The sequence below is a fragment of the Orbicella faveolata genome, unplaced genomic scaffold (assembly GCF_042242905.1).
Source record: "Orbicella faveolata isolate gen_17 unplaced genomic scaffold, um_ofav_v1 contig_2, whole genome shotgun sequence".
Classification (NCBI taxonomy): Eukaryota; Metazoa; Cnidaria; class Anthozoa; order Scleractinia; family Merulinidae; genus Orbicella; species Orbicella faveolata.
The window spans coordinates 3,163,994-3,181,651 of record NW_028301547.1 but is presented as its reverse complement, the minus strand read 5'-3'; the positions used below and the strand labels follow the sequence as shown (position 1 = coordinate 3,181,651).

The window sequence follows — 17,658 nt, the reverse complement described above, 5'->3', positions numbered from 1 at the left end:
ATTACACAGCTGAGAAATCTCAAGGTCTTCTCTTATTTTGCCATTTAGTAAAGAATATGTTTTAGGAAAAATAGGCTGTCCATGATCAACGATTAATAATTGATTCTATGGTATGATTCGCTGTTTTCTGAGATGAGAACATTGTAGTTATTTCTAAAATTTGTCTAGTGTCTACCGCCTCCATAATTACATGAGTTAGGGAGACCTTTATTATTTTAATAACCATTTAGACCGCATCTTAGAATTGTTTGTTTTTTTTTCAATTCGCCATCAGATTTTCTTTTTCTCAGCAAGCTCTTTATTTTTCGCTTTAATCTTAGGTTGTTTTGTTCCATGGATCTCTATTTGCTTTATTTATCTAAGCTTATCTGCGGTGCGGAGGTTAAGCAACTGCAAACGGTCCTATGTAATCAATTTTGCGGCACAGAAGCGGAAAGAGGGGTCATTTTCTTGACCTAATATACGACTCGATTTTTCATCGTTTTATAAATAGTGATTGCTCATCAATCACTGATCATTATTCGAATATAATGCGGTATCTCCAAGACGGACGTGCATTTCCGAATTTCGCTTTCGAAAAACAAGAACAACATGATAAGAAAGTTATCTAGCAAAATTAGTCCAGTTTTTATTATTTTTAAGACACTTCGTCGTGATAGCCCACTGTGATTAATTTTGCCTCGTGTTGTTGTGTGAATTCTCTTTATCTAGGTCGCTACTCGTAGATAATACTGACAACAGGACCGACAAAAGGTGGGAAAATCTTTTGTGGTTTATCTTCCAAGTTTAGTTACTCAGTGGTCAAAATGCGTTCAAACACCGTTGCAAAATTTTCACTGGTACTACACGTTCATATAAACACCGGATATTGAAGACTTCCCAAACAATACTGAAAATAAGACTGTGCACTGTGGTAAAAATTAATATCGCAGTCTTCGAATATTTATAAACATGGCTTATTTCTCTGTTGTTTTTTATGAATAAATCGTCAATGTGCAAAAAATCTGACGTGTTCGGATACCTTGCTGAAATCGACAAAATTTAATTGTGTGTTTATGAAAATCAGCTGGACTTTTGTCTTGCTTGTTAAATTCGAAATGTGGGAACCAGGAGTGCGTGAGGTATGTTCAATTTACGTTTTATATCATTGTTAGAGTGATATGAAGAAAACGTTGAACAAAACATATCAAGATGACAAGATATACTCTCGGTGCCTGTGGCAAGGTGTTATGTCTAAATTACGCCGCCGAGAATGAGGAAAATTACGTCCTGTAGTTTATAGTTTACAATTAGATTCACACTCAAAGAGTGATAAACAAGGTCATAGAGGCTGAAGAAAGTTTAGAAATTCAGCAAAAATGAGTATGGGTGTGCCGGATTACGAAATAAGAAAGGTCCGGTTAAGCAGACCAAAGATTTTTGACAAGAAAATCTTCGCTCAATGTACTGAGACGGAACATCAAATTATAATATAAAGAATCGACGAAATTGGACGAGGTTTGCTGTAGTATAATTAAAAATAATCAAATGTTTCTGTTAATTGCGCAGTGTATTCCATAAGTAATGTAGTTCATATTTCCTGTTTTTTTTTATGAATTCTCCAAAGAAGACCCTCCCTGGCGATGTATATGATATATGTCTAGTATAAATATAGATTCAGTTCTGCAAAAACCCAATTCAAGATGTTCTCTGTATAGGTCGTTCGCCTCTCCTGTTCATGGTGGAATAAAAACAAAACTTCAATATAAAACATTTTAAATTAATTAAATGAAGTTGAGTGTAAAACGGTTTGGGTTATGTTCCGGTTATCGCAATCTATAATGTGATAAAAAAAAAAACCTCCGAACCATTTAATAACATTGGATGTAAAACTCATCGATATGCGTCACATTGGCGAGATCATTTTCCAGTTTCCAAATACAGGATATTGAACTTTTCTGTGCTGGTAAATTAACAGCACTTCAGCCTAATGGCATATAAAACTTATTACGTGATATAAAGTGATATACTTCCTAAGATATTGATTTATCTGCAACAAAAATTTCAAAAGCTTCTTGGAGCAGATGTTCTCGCTCCACTGCAAAATTTGTTCACTGCTTGAAGGGCTTTTGTTTTGAGATACCATTCGTGTTAGTCCCGAGAAGAAATTAGTAAACATTGCGATATTCGGCTAATTAGCCAATCATGAGGAAAGGGTAAAATACACAAATTTCCATGGCAATCTGGCAGGTTTTCAAACTATTACGGCTGCAAAAGACCAATATTAATAACTCAAGGTAAGATAAGATATTTTCTTTCGTTTGAAATCCCGGCCCCGTCAGACCAAATTTTTATTTGTTTGGTTTTGTTTTTTTTCTCTTGGAGGAGGGGGAGATATCCTTTGACAAATATATACTATTATAGTTTGGGATGCTGTTTTCAAGGAAGCTTTCACTTGCTGTTTAGCTCTCCATTCATTTACCGATAAATTTTCCAGCGAACGTATTTCATCTACACATCTCTAAGATTTCATCGATAAGTTTCCAGTTAACTATTAATATGTTTACCAAAAAACTGTGAGCACTTTTCAACCAGGCTATACAAACACTATTTTTCCATTCGATATTCACTTAAAGCAGAACATTAAAAAACGGATTGGTTTATATGATCTTGGAACAAATTATCCTTGGTTTATTTCTTATGACTGATATGATCCCTCGCGTGCTACAATTTTCGAGTGAAGGACGGACTGGGCACTAGTCAGGTAGTCAACTTTTCAGTGGAGGCTTACTCTCACGCATAAACACGAACAACAAATGAAAACGGTCAAAGATAAAAGGTGCTAAATTACACACATTAAAACAATTCTTAACAAGGTAACATGAAGGTGGCAAGTGAATATTTTATCATTTGAAATTCTCAAAAAATATAAACCTAACAAAATTCTACCATGGAGTGTCTTTGCGCACAACTTACAAATCGGTTTAATAACAATATTTGATCACTGAACCAGTAAAATGAATACGTTCTCTGCTTTGGTCTTTGGTCAAGTAAATTTAATCAAATATGACCGCTAGCGGGAAATTTTGATTAAAATGACAACAAATTTGAGAATAGGTGGCCACTGCCCCAATAGTGTCATGATAAAATATTTATGACGAAAAAAGCAAATACTTTTAAGCGTGCATTCAACTCCTGTAAGTCAGTCCTTAAATAAATGAGGATTTAAATTGTCGCTGTTTGTAATTAATAGCCTAGGTAAATACAAGGAATAGTGACTTGTTTAAGTCATTATTCCTTTAAGAAATTAAACCTCAAACAATCAAGACAAAGTTTATTTGTTCTGCTTTCAAACCATCTAAATTAACAATTATTCAACTCCAAAATACATGTCCCCCGTTTGTAATTTAGCTTTTGCACTTTTGTCAGCTGAAACATGTTAATGCCTTTTAAAAATCCCACTTGCTGCCGTAACAGCAATTAGGATGTTCGCATTTTCACAAATTTTGTTTTCTTATTGGTTCGTTTTAAGCCTGGGAAACACCTCTGATGAAATAATTAATTACGGAAGAAATCATTTGATGACTTATCTTGAAATAAATTCGACTTCTACGGAGTCATTAATAATCTTCTCACGTCACATCGCCTACTGTCGACCTCCGTCGTCTGGATTTTGTTATAAGTTGAACGATGCTTCCCGATTTACCCCAGAAAACTGCCGCCCCATTACAGCAATTTGGCTAACAGACTCCCGGCGTTCAGCTACGGAATCGAAACAAGTTCTGGTCTTTTGAAATCTTCTATTTTGAAATCTTCCATTCTGTCATTTCACACCAATAATTCAAGTATATTCAATCTAGGTAAGGGAAACGGTCTTGTTTACAAATTTATAGTCAAATTATTAAACGGAGTTTATTTCAGAAGTACATTTAACATGTCTTGCGCATGCACTGCTTGTTCGACGTCTTCTTTGGCTTCCACTGCTTGGAAATGCGTTTAGCTATTTCTATTTTCCAATCCCTGATCGACACTGATTTAACAATTAACGCCGTCTCGTTGGACGTTCAATCGCGAGTCACTGTTTGAAAAACCACATTTTCTGACAGTTGTTTTCTGGAATTAAGCTAGTGGGACCCCTAAGATTATTTTTTTTGAAGCCTATTTACGGATTACTTTAACACTCGGCCAGAGGGGAGCTAATTCAGATCATAAACACATAGCTAACGCGGTGTAAAAGTTTAATATTACCATCAACGAAGTGTTTTGCTTATTACCATTTTGGACCGCTCCGTTTGAAACGGGTCTCAATATCACCATGGCCGTGAAAAACGTAGAGGCTCGAGGAAAAGTGTACCTTCTATTTTCAACAAAAAAAAATCAACGTCTTTGGTAAATACGTATTTCTATTACTAAATGACGAATAATACTGACCTGAAAATGACGGCACTTCCAAGCAACGAATAGCGCGGTTACCTGGTTTTAATGATAATAATGGCTAACGCTGAATGTTGGAAAACAACTGTCTGTTTATGTAATGTTTATATCATCATATAATAGGAAGTTATTATTTCACTCCCTTCCCCGCCGGAGAATAAGCTCTTTTTCGTTTGGGAATGAATTGTTCCGTGCGCGTAGCTTTGCCGGCTTTTCAGCTGAATAAATGTTCTTTCGAATGGAGTGGCAGGCTAAAGAGGGAAATAAAACAAGGAATAAAATTAAGAAATTACAAAACGCATTAATCTAGATGATGCTGCTTTTGGCCAGTGAACTGACGCAAGAGGATAATTAGAGGAAAATCCCTAAGATTGAGGTATTAGTTTTCCTTTAAGGTTTAACTTAACTCTTTCTTCTTCTTTGTGTCTTGGAGAAAACTACATTTTAGGCAGCAGTGAAGGGTACTGTTTTGGAGCAGGCTGAAAAAGCGTAACTTGAATTGCGTTTTGAATCAGTTAATTTACTCATCAACAACCGAGAGAGTCCTATAGGAGCGCGAATACAATTTCTCTTTACTTGAGACTGTAATGTAAAAAAGAGAAGTGGAGCTGTCTTTTTTGTGTGTGTTATCGACTTGATACCGAGATAATGATAGATATTTAAAGAAGCGATTATCTTTCAAAATGGCACTGTCGACGAATTGACGTGAAGTGATTTAATCCATTTCGCTTGCAGATTTTCGTTTCCATTGAGACTGCAGGCGACGTAAAGAGGATAGATTTGGGAAGAGCAGAAAAAGGTAAGCTTGTTATTTTTCTTTTTGATACGTTAGTGTCTCAATTTTGGTTTCAACTCGTTTTGTCAGGTTTTTTTTTTTTTTTCAATAATTCGTTAGTGTCTCAGTCAGTTTTGGTTTAATCCCGCTGAAATCAACGTATCGCATTATTAATTTCGCCGATCCCGTTATCTGAATTCGGGCCGTGTCTGGCTCGCTTGAAAGATGATAAACAATCGACTGTCCTTGTTTTGTGATGAAATGAATGTCGATTTAGTAAGTTATACTTAAATGTCCTCAAAAGCCGTGTACGAAATATCAGTCAACTTCGTGCAAGATAGACAAGATATAAATAAATTAATAAATATTTTTTGCTTATTTATGCAGCTGTAGATTCGTAATTGAACTCGGCAAATGAAGCTTTTAGTGCATGGAAAAAGACAATACGCTGAAATACACGGCCGACACATTGTGCTTTTTATACCATTTTAATATTTAGAGTTTGGTTCATTTAATCTGTATTTGTTGAATCAGAGACTTGAAGGCACAACGCAAGGTCACTATATAAATATATACAGGGTTATCCTAACCCGAAGCCTTTCTAAATTGTCATATCTCTAGTTCTCAGTATACCACAGATGCAGATAGCCTAAATAATATTGTCATGTTGATTATGGGAACAATGACACTTTCGGGAGTACGCATAGCAGGGTACGAGTTCTGTAGTTGTAGACTAAAACGGTTGCCATGCATGTCAGGAGAACCCCCATAGCTAATGATACAAAAGAAGCTCTGTATTGCTAGAAAACTCAAAACTGAAATACAATGGTGTAATCGTCATTTGGAAATAAGATCAATGAATGCGTACATAAGTAAGCCATAGGCTTCAGATTTGAGAGGTCTTATTATCAAAGTTGAATTTTTTTGTCGGGCTAATATCTTTGAGTAACATTTATCTATTTCGTTATTTGTTTATTATTACTTGGTTGGAAAGTGGTAACTAAATATCAGTGCAAGCGGTGAATGACCGGTAAAATGATATTCACTTTAATAAAATATAATGCATCTTGGAATGTATGTCTAGAGTGATCCCCAAACAGACAAACTTACACATGCCGAAAATAAAGTAGCGTCAATACTGCCTTAGTTTGAGTACATAACTTGAGTCGCTTAATATCCTTTTATTTCGAGACATTTCGAATTACGTTTTTGTAAGATACGACGAGTTACGCTGGAAATATTCGTGGTAATTTTTTTTTTGTTTATGAGACATTTTCACCACGCGTCTTGTTTGCAAAGAAACTAATTCTTTTCCTAACTGAATTAAACTTGGGCAACACTCTCATTTGCAAATAAGGCGAGTTTTTTTTTAGTTCCGTGATTCCTTTCCTAATTGAGGCACCAGAACATCTTGTGAGAAATCGCTATTTCTAGACAATCGGTTGCCTTCGGCTCCATATGTACAGACGCAATAGTCTAGCTTAATGATTATAATAGCTATCAAAACGACATCATCAGGAATATTGTCTATTTTCTCAAAACTGATTACACCTTGGGTCTTTTACTTGTAAGGTTGCTTGTGAAATATGCTAAACATCGATATTGTTCAGTTTTGAAAGGGTCTACATTACGCTCAGAGAGTGCCGCGGCTCTTGAGAAAAGAGAGGTAAAAAATATGGATTTCTACCTCATTATTCCGTTTCGTTGATTACCTTGTGATTAGTAAGTTGTTAAGGCTTTCCTCTACTTTCTTTTCTTATTATTCTAAACAAAATTCTAGACAGTTTCACACCAAAGAGGTAACTGCCAAAATGAAACAATTGCCGCTATTCTTATTGCGTTGATTCAGCTTAAGTATTCACACAAACCGCTTTTTCCAACAAATTCAAAAATTACATCTTCTGGTCATCACTGTTATCACATCTTGAAACTCATTTATTGATTGGGTGATTGAAACTTTCAAGCTGCCACGTGCGACTCAACTGACGAGATCAACCAGGAAAGACCCCATGGTCAGCCATTTTAAAATTAATTAGGCTGAGGGAACTAAACCAAACTAAATTAACAACAACTTTTCCCCTAGATTCAATTTCGTGTTTAGTCTCTCTGACGCTGCTTTGAAGTGAAGAATGTAAATATTTCGATAATCGACTCTCTTCTGAAGAGATGCCGAAATTACCAATAAATCAAGAGTTTTTTGTACGAGTAAGATAATAAAATTAAATATGCCAAACGCAAATGGAGTCTTATTCAGTTCCGTCGTGCTAAATGTATTAGCCGCGGCAGTATAAAGTTCATTTGCAACCGTTAAATAGAGAATTATATTCTTGAGTTTGACAAATATTGTCACATTTACCGTTACAGAATTGACAGAACCTTCCGACGAATAACTCTCTTGTTGGCTTCTAGTTTTTCTATCTGGAATCGAGGACACAAACGGTTCATTTCGTGACAAAGTTCTTTTAACTAAGGAAGACTTATTGAATCAGACAGAGGGCTCGTCTGTTTCTCGAGGTAATGAGGGTTTCTTTGCTGTGTTGTATTGTGTTGTATTTGCGCTTTTCTTTGCGTTCGTCGTTTCACGCGGCTCATTATTTTATCCTTTTTTGTGCCAATCTCTTTTCAATACTGGAATAATGCCGAATATAGGGTGCTGTAGAATGTGGAAATTGTAGTTTTATCTTCCAGACTGTCCTTAACCTAAAATGCATAAGATCGTTTATCGGCCCAAATTTTGCTCGTTAGAGACTTAGACAGGTCAGTTGAACAGAATTATGGGGGGAAAAGAAAATTTTGGAAAGCAGAATTGTGCTTTTCCCTAATAACATCATGCTTAGTGTAATGTGTAGCCTGACGGGATGTTGCACGGCGGTGCAAAGAAAGAACCAAGCTGCCAATTCGCGATCTGCCAATTCGACTGGCTGAAACTGTCTGCCAATTCGAATTAAAAGTCAGCAGTGGAGATTACTGCATAAAATCAGTTAAATATCGTTACCAATTGTCCAAATACATTTCCTAGTGCACTCAAAACTATTCATTTATTTGTGGCCAATAGATCTCTTGTTTGCACCGAACACTTACGTAAACTTGTAAAAAGATGCTGTACTTATCCTGCGTTCAGAAGTGAATAACTCGTCACGGGACTTTTCAATTGTCACCTACTTGGTATTATTTTAAAGCATACCGTCTTATAAGTCCACCTCAACGGCTTCTACACCCATCTATTTAAAAGTCACGTGACGAGCTATTCACTTCCGGAGAAGCCATTACAAGTGTGCATGTTATTAAGGTGGCCGAACACAGTTTTAGCGCGCTTTTGCTGATGCAATCCAGCGCGCGTACAAGGATTGCAAAAAACAAGCATGCCGTCAATAGAGCGATCATTTTATTTACTCAACACCCGCACTATCTGAGCTATTTTTCTCTACAATTGAACGCAGTGTATTGATGGCTTTAGTCTTTTATTACAAATATATGTTAGAAAAGGTAACGATGCAAAGAACCCAGCAATTCTCAGCTTTTTCTTTGTTACCGAAAGAACCCAGTTAAATGCAGCGCATGCGTAGTAGGTCAAAAGATTGCGATTGAATGAAAAATTGCACTCTCGGAAATACGCCTATTTCTCGAGAACCACTCATTAGAATTTCACTAAATTTGGCACGAAAATACTTTAGGAAATAAGTAACTGGAGTATTGAAAATAATTGAACTTTAACAAAGGAAATTCTAGACAAACCGTTAACCGTCAACAAGGGATAAATAAAGATCTCTCTGTTAAATTATTAGCAAAATGGTGTTAACTTGTGAGAATCGTTACAAGCTTGTTGCATGCAATTTATAAAGAAAATCTAATGACTAGATTTTCCACAAATAAACAAAACCGATTTTGAAGGCCTGTTTATATTTATTCATGTTGCCATGGCAACGGCACATTCGTCAGCTTAACCATCAAAAAAACAAAGTTTGTGTTGTTAACTCGCTTGCTGCCATTTTTGACGACCTAGGGATCAAGAGTTTTAGAAAAAAAGGTGAATGAAACGCAGGTATCAAAAACTGTGTTCAGCCACCTTAAAGCACGATGTTCGTGCGAACGTTTTCGACAATAATTGCGTTGAGATGGGTGCAGAAGCCGTTGAGATGGGCTAATGAGACGGTAAGCTTTAAAATAATACCAAGGTGGTGTCAATTGAAAAGTCACGTGATAAGTTGTTCACTTCCGGTAAAGCCAGTGCAAGTGTATATGTTACTGAAGCACGATGTTCGTGTGAACGTTTTTGACAGTAATTGCGTTGAGATGGGTTTAGAAGCCGTTGAAATGGGCTAATAAGACGGTAAGCTTTAAAATGATACAAAGTTGGTGTCAGTTGCAAAGTCACGTGATAAGTTATTCACTTCCGAACAAAGGATACTTACAGCATCTTTTTACAAATTTAAGTGAGTGTTCGGTGCAAATTAATAGTTTTGAATGCGACTAGAAAATGATTTTGGACAATTGATAAGGATATTTAACTGATTTCATGTAGTTAGTTCCACTGCTGACTTTTAATTCGAATTGGCAGACAGTTTCAGCCGGTCGAATTGGCAGATGGCGAATTGACAGTGAATTGGCTGAGACAACTTCAGCTTGGTTTGCAAAGATATGAATTTCATTTTAGAGTGGTAAAAGATCATTTCAAAAGCAATTCACATATTTTCAAGCCACGGTGTAATTTTCTGATACAGATAAACAGATAAACTGAATGTTTACGTAAAGAACCAGGAAAAAGCGGGAAATGGCGTCATCACTGAATGCGCCATTCTGTTCCCGGATGTAGTTTCGTGTGAATATGTTCCACTAAACCACGCCTGGTAATTGGAAAACAAGAACTTGAAATTTAGGAAAAGAAAAAAACGGACGTAATGGCAAAAGGTTTTATATTATTGATAACCTTAACTGTATGTACATTTGTAATGATAATACTGTTAAATCATAACATTTTCTCTCGCGCTTTCCACCTGTTTCTCAAAGCTCATAGTTTTCCAAAACTGTTTGCTTTTCGGAACAGCGGACACATATCCGAGCATGTTTTCGCGCCAAATGCAGGCTATTGTTCATTTATATAAACTCTTGGTCTTCTGCCATCGTAGCTTGATTAAAAACACAACACAAACAGCGGTGATAAACATTTTAAAAGCATGCATATTATGAACTTGGCGTTTTGTATGCTAGTCAACATACATTTTCAAAAGTATAACAGTTAAAACTTTTGGAAAAGCTATATATTAGTTATACTGTATAAATGGGGTTCTGAAACCTAGACAAAAGAAAACATCTGCAGTAGAAATTTAAGACGTTTCAAACGGAAACTGTCTGTAAAGTGACACAATGGAAAAGCTTTCCTAATAAAGTAAAAACTTTTTGCAGCTGACATTGACATTCAATGCTGGCTGCAACTCCTGAATTTTGGCATTCTAATTAACTCCGCGCTACAGTGAGCGAGTAGTTTTTTTTTCAATGACAGCTAGACACCAATGACAACAATTTCATTACAATCTTTACAATTTTCTGCCGAAGGATTAACATTTAGCAGAATTTCACTTTGGCAAATACCTTTCCTTACTAATTTTCGTACGTACTTAGTTTCGCAAAAATTCGGGAGCCGAAGTTCGCAAGTATTAATTTTCGCGATTCTACGAGGAAAAACTGTGCAAAAGTAGATATAGTGTCGCGGTTTTGCTGTTGTTTAAATCTCCCAAATCCTGATCTGTGGAACCCGTTTCACCACAAGGACCCAACAAATAGAAAATTGAAAGACTGTAGTAAACAGGTTCCGGCGGATTTTCATGCTGAATATAACTGTGAATCGGAGGATGAGTGCTAACTAGTTGAAAACAAGATCATAAATACTGTATATCTCCATGGATAGAAATTGAACAATTATTACCAACAAACATATCTGGAATTAAATTTCCCGTGTTGAATTTTCGCGCGCTCTCTCTCTCTCTCTTTTTTTTTTTTTTTTTTTTTTTCTTTTTTGCCGGTATTAATTTTCGCGATTTTGTAGAAAACGCGAAAACCGTGAAATTTAGAACGAAAATTAGTAGGAGTACGTTTAGCAGCCAGCTTGGCGGTACACGATTCGTTTGTCTAACTCGATTCATATTCTTATTAAACCCCAGTAATTAAACTCGTCCTTGGTAATTGAAAACTCTACCAAAATTGTTTTCTTGAAACTGGCTCCAGACTTTTCACATTGTGGTACAAATTGGAATTATTCTTACTAATAAGAAAAATAGTAAACCTCTGTTATAGTTATCAAATTTTTGTAAATAGTTGCTTTTACCATCAAATCCGTGAGAGTGCTGAAACTCAAAACACATTCGTAAAACATTTTAATTTAATAAAACGGTAAAATATATTTCCGTTTCTCACGTGCCTGATAACAGCTGAAAAGACATCAATTTCAAATCAAGGAAATTTGATATCAAATGAACAGACCTCACTGCTCCAGTTATGATGTTTTAATTTCAAATAAAAAAGAGTTTCAACCAAATAATGAAATCTTGAAGAAACATAAACAGTGTTGGGAAATTTATCTTTCCAATTTTTTTGTAGCTAGACCAGCTGGGCCATTTCACTCCGTATAGTGTAAATTTATAAAAATGTTCTGAAAGGAGACCGTCTTTATTTTTTTGATGTTACAAAATTATTTAAACTTGCCTGTTCCTTCGCTTATGTCAGCAATTTTACAGTTAGTATTCATAGCTATTGATGTAGACTTTCGCTAAAAATCTCATTTAGCCTGCCACTGATCTGACGCAAGACATTTCGACAGACTTTCAAACTTTCAAATCGACATTCAGATCTTCAGCAGTGCTGAGATGGAAAATGTCATTTTTTATCAAAGCTGGAGAGCAGGTCTGAAACATGTTTGCTGTGGATTCGTTGCCTTCCTAACTATCTCTTTAGGTAAACATGCATACTTTTAATATTCATTTCATTTCCGTTAAAAGCATTTTTCATGAACGCCAGAAAGTTCTTAAAGTTTTTCTAGGTGGATACAACATCTGATGCTGGACACTGAATTCTCACGGTTTGTTTGTAAACGGCGTTTTTTGTAACCTGGATATTGCCCAAAATTGCCCAAAACTGCCCAAATTACGAGTACCCAATCAATTTTTTTCCTCAACAGAGAGACCTTTTAGTACAGATCAATCTTTTTTTGGTACCAAGCTTATTAGGTCTTATATGAAACACTGACCCAAGTTGACTGGAGAAAAGACAAATCTTAGCCATCAAGACATTAAAAGAACATAATCTTTATTACTTAGCATACATGGTATTGTAATAGCTAGATAGATTAAAAGTAAACCTCGTCGACATTTATTGAAATTGCTTTATTGTTCTTTGACACTCGTTGACTTCTGTCGCGGAGACGTTTATAAAGCCGAGCAAACACATTATTATTCCTCTGTTTTTGAACGACAAAACCGGCGCAGTTTACCGATCCATAGTAGATACATAACGAAGGCTTTGTTGATATACGTACACCACTGAGGCGAGTCTTATTTTCCTTCCTTGTTCCTTATCATTCATATAGTCTTGAACCCGCAGTTTCTTGTTTACTGAAGGCAAATGCAAGATTGCAAAGAGTTCAGAGAAAGAGGTTTGTCTTAAATCGTTCCGTGTTATTAATGCTGTGTTTCGATTTAATATGAGCCTCAGTGTAACGATAATTTCTGAATGTAGCCTGTTATCCACAGGTCTTCTCATCTATATGGTATCAAAAACCAAAACACAACTCAGATCAGGTCATATCATCTGCGAACCTAATGGTTAGTTGCATCTTTTGAGCTCTCGGAAGCCGACGGCTGAAGAGTCCATTGTCGACAACGATGTCGAGTCTATCTCTTCATTATAGTCATTACGATCTACAATCACTTTTCCGTCTGTTGTACAATGCAGTATATAACCTTAAAAATGTTCCTATTTTGCCGGCTGGCACTCCAAGGTTTGCCGAATCGAACTTTAAGTTTGAAAACTCTATTACGCTTCCTCCGGGGACACTAAAAATAAAATCTACACGGTGAAGTTCCACACGGCAATATGATAATGGATTCTAGCGCTTCCGGAATAAAAACAGCAAAAACAAAAAACAAAAAAAGAACATTGGAAGACTTACAGAGGATTAATTTGGCTTAATTTAGTTCGACCGGCCTCTGAGTAATTGGATAGCCTGGAAAAATAGCAGGTTTTCCTTTTGCCTTTTTTTTTTGCCTGCATGAAACAGCAGCCGAATGACATCTGATTGTTTCCGCCGGTATTTCAGCAATATATTTGTATCCGGAACTAAGCCAAAAGAATCCATCTTTGCAAAGTTTCGCGTATTGTGAACCCAGATATAAGCACTGTTACTCTAAGTACAGGTCGATCATTGCTTAGTGACAGGCGCTTTTTTTTTATATATTCGCTGTTAAATATCACTTTGAAAAGATGGTAATTTACATCAAATAGCCTGCAGTTCACGGCCAGTACATGCATTTTGCGGTCTTTACAACTAAATGCAACGTCTAATAGCGCATGCGTGCCCTCGACCTCACCCCCCGTAGCCCCCCCCCCCCGCCCCGCCCGCTAAAGGATGGTGTACAGCAAGACAAAAATAGTCCACAATTTGTTTAGACAAGATTCTCAAAATGTATTAATAGGATAGATTCATCACACCGAACTTTCTAGATCCTTCTGCATCATGTAAAGTCAGACAACTTCAACATGAACAAAGTTGTTTTAACTAAAGTAAAGTAATTAATTTGAATCCCGTCATAAAGATCAAAAGATATTTTTTGGTTGACCTCGTGTTAACATAGCTCGCGGCATGAGTCAGTTAAACATTCTCTGAGTGGTGTGTTTTGTTGATTTGTTATTAGCTCAAAGAATCCCAGGCCATTGGACGGAATTAACTGATACCACAAGACTTAAATGGCTTTACCGCGCAGTGAAGATTAAAACGTTTTGCTGCTCGTAGCAGAACTGAACGTTCTTCTCTTAAAGGTATGCTGTGCTTTTGTCATCTATTTTTTGATATTTAACCCTGTCATGCATGAATCATCCTTTATTTTCAATCTTCTTCATCATCATTTGATCATTTTTGCCTGGTTTTGATTGTCTGCAATTCATTGGTGTACTCTAGCATGCCTGTTCGTTCACGGGCGTAATACAGCCTACTGCAAAAAAAAAATGTTCACTACATCCAACTCTATAAACGGTTGTTTAGGGAATGAAAATAGCAGAAACGAACCACCTACAAAGGAAATGATAACACTATTCATTATTAATCTGCTGTATTCTATTGCAAAATAATTATAATTGTATTTGCCGTTGTGCAAATCCTGAAGTTTAAATGTTGCCAACTCAACATGTAAACTGACTACTCCACGTATTTTCTTAAGTCTCCATACGAAAGCCTGCTTTTAGATTCTCTTTATTGCAATGTATTGCTGTTGTTTAAGTTTCGAAACCAAATTACCATCTTGATCTTGTTGTTCAGACTTTAGGGATTTTTTTGTCGGCGACACGAGCTACTTGGACTGTTTTCAAGCGCGTGCGAACATACGAATTCCTAACGAATTACTTAGATGAAAGCCTGAACGAATGACTAATTATAGCGAAATGTTTTCGTCAATTATCAAATTGCCTCTCTGGGTTTCAATGGCAAGTACATTTTGAAAATTCTTTAAAAGTTAATTCAGGCTCTGTCCACACGTATCCGGATATTTGTGAATCCGCAAGTTTTTCTTTCCGGATTCAAAAATTTCTCCGCCAAAGGTAGCGTATTCAAATCGAATTCGCCTGTCCACATGCATCCGATGGTATCCGGATTCACTCTAGAGAAACTAGGCCTACACGTTGTGCCGCCATATTGGTTCATTGTTCGGTAAGAGACTGGACACGATTTTGCTACGTCATCGGATTCGAAAATATTGGGATTCACCGTCCACACCTTATGGGATTCGTTGCGGATTAATTTTTTCCACTCTGGATAGCGGATTCAAAAATATCCGGATTCGCTGCCAAATTCGCCGGACGCGTGTGGACGGAAGCCGTATCCGGAAAGAAAAAGTTGCGAATTCAAAAATATCCGGGTACGTGTGGACAGGGCCTCAGTGACAGAACACACCTCACGTAATGGCGTTATCAAGGCTCGACGGGCAAACAGTTTTATGTCCATTTGTGTCATAAAACGATTGCAAGAATAAGTGACTTCAGCATGCCTTTCACTTCAGTTGAATCAATAATTTAAACCCATGGGCATACCTAGCTATACCTGCCCTTGAGTGCTTGAAATATTTGTTTTGCCTTTTCAGCAGCATGGCACTTGAAACAATTTGAAAAAGTACTAGTATATAACAGTCATGAAAGGAAATTAGTTTTCTAAAACTACTTTGTAACAAATATTTTTTCGCAACAAAATACAATAATTTTGTGAGCTTATAAGGTCAATATTTTGTAAACACTAAATTTTGGTGTTTTTTTCCAAACCAAGTCTGATTCGGGATTTTGTCGTCAACACCAAGAACTTCAAAAGATGAACGCGAGCTGAAACTAATTGTTTAATTGTTTAGTTCGAGGAATGTACAGACATTTTACTCGCGATTTGTTTCAAGCCAATTGGGAGCCCGTGAGAAGTCGGTGTGAATAAGAGAAAAATGTGAGTTTTCGGCTGAAGGTAATTGCCCACAACATGTGTAGGTAATATATTGCAACATTGCTGTACACTTCATGTTGTACACGTTTGGCCATCCATTCCAACAGCAAGTTTTAACTTGTACAACATGTTGCGCAAAACAATGTCGCGGGCAAGCCTCCACGCGGTAAAACGTCTTTGCAGAATGATTTTACTTGCCTTAAGCCCTGGCCAAACGGACTCGCAAGTTGACGCAAGTTGAAAACTTGGGTCCACGTGCGTTGATTTGCGTTGACTTGCGCCCACTTTGGTCGAGATCAAATTTGCACGCAAATCAACGCAACTTTTTCACCTTTTGGCCACCCAACCCAAGTCAACGCAAGTTGAGTGACGTCCATTAACCTGTTGTTAGCCAATGCATGAAAAACCGGATATTTCTGCCTTGAAATGGGTTTTATTGCGACTTGCGGGTACTTGCGAGGAAACTTCCGAGTACGTTTGGCCTCCCAGCCAAAGTCTTTACGCAATTTCAACTTGCGGCTCATTGCGAGTCCGTTTGACCAGGGCTTTAAACTTTCGCCTCTATTACGCGATGCTTTTTAATTTTTCCTGCGCCATCATAATACTTTCCTGATTTTACGATCGCAAAATATTTCATACCACCAAGATTTCTGCAACAAGGTTTGAAGCACAGTAACAGTTATGTCGAACTAAAAATAAAACTTTAAACTGTATCTTGGCCTAAAGCAACCCTGCGGCGATATGTGATCATAAATTGTTGACTATGGGCTGTCACATAATAATATACTTAAAGCCAGAGATAATTAATCTTCGCAACTTAAACAAAAGACTACTTTCCTGTCGGTTTCTACTTCACCGAGATAAATGGGTTATGTATTTATAGGTTGAATTTTTTATGACCAGTGAAAAATTGTTGTTTTTTTTTAACTTCAGAGTGCATTAAATAATTTAGCTCACATAGTTCTAACCATTATATTATCAGAGCATTTTCAGTACTGTTCATCTCCAGGCTTTTTGATTAATATTTTGCCATGCATACGTCACCATCTTCAGCTTACGGAAAAAGGTGAGTTTAGGATGCACGCAAGCACGAAACAAGACAAAAATGAAACCCAGTTTATTTCATCTGTGCTTCTCAGAATCTCTATGTTTAAAATGATACCTTTCTCATTTTTTCCAATCAGCAGTTGCCATGTTTTGGGAGCTGAATAACTGAGTCCTATGCCATTAACACGGAAAGAAAACTGAAACAAATCGTGATGGCAACAAGAACATATAATTAAATCGATATAATTGATAGTATATATCTGTCGGTTTTAGCTGCCGTGATGGTGAAGTCGAAACATTTTAATGATATAATCTTCCACCTGTTGCTGTTTTTTCATTAAAGAAAGGTTCCATTAGCTTCTTGTCGTATTAATTAAACGATTTACCTGCCGGCTCCTCAAAGTCTAAAATTCTGAAACAATACACCCTGCTCAATAATACATGAAAATTCTGGATCTCTGCATTATAATAAGCAGTGTATGAATACAGAAGCTAATGTACCTGTGCTACCTGTTAACATAGAAAAATATGTCTCGGGGCTACTGTCACCAAATTTAGCGTTAAAAGGCACTAATGTTTGCAGCGTTTTTCCACTCAGTTACAACAAAAGACCCCGAACTTAGCCCGGAGCTCTTAACTTCGAATTTATCCCACACTGAGTTTTTCAATGGACCTTTGACACCTTTTCAGCTTGGACTGTTTGTCGCCCCATTTTTAACCATGTGGTGATACTCTTGAGAAT

General features: G+C 36.7%; 1 protein-coding gene across 2 annotated transcripts in view; it reads left to right on the top strand.

The window, feature by feature from the left end:
- LOC110058461 (uncharacterized) overlaps positions 1 to 17,658 on the top strand; it is a 37,042-nt gene that overhangs the window by 240 nt on the left and 19,144 nt on the right. The window contains exons 2-4 of one of the 2 annotated variants that reach the window (XM_089289213.1): positions 712 to 753; positions 5,149 to 5,212; positions 14,092 to 14,215. The gene's annotated coding sequence lies outside the window, so the exon portion shown is untranslated. Of the gene's footprint in view, positions 1 to 711; positions 754 to 5,148; positions 5,213 to 7,513; positions 7,703 to 14,091; positions 14,216 to 17,658 lie in introns of those variants that run through there. The other variant, XM_089289214.1, reaches the window with a different exon arrangement.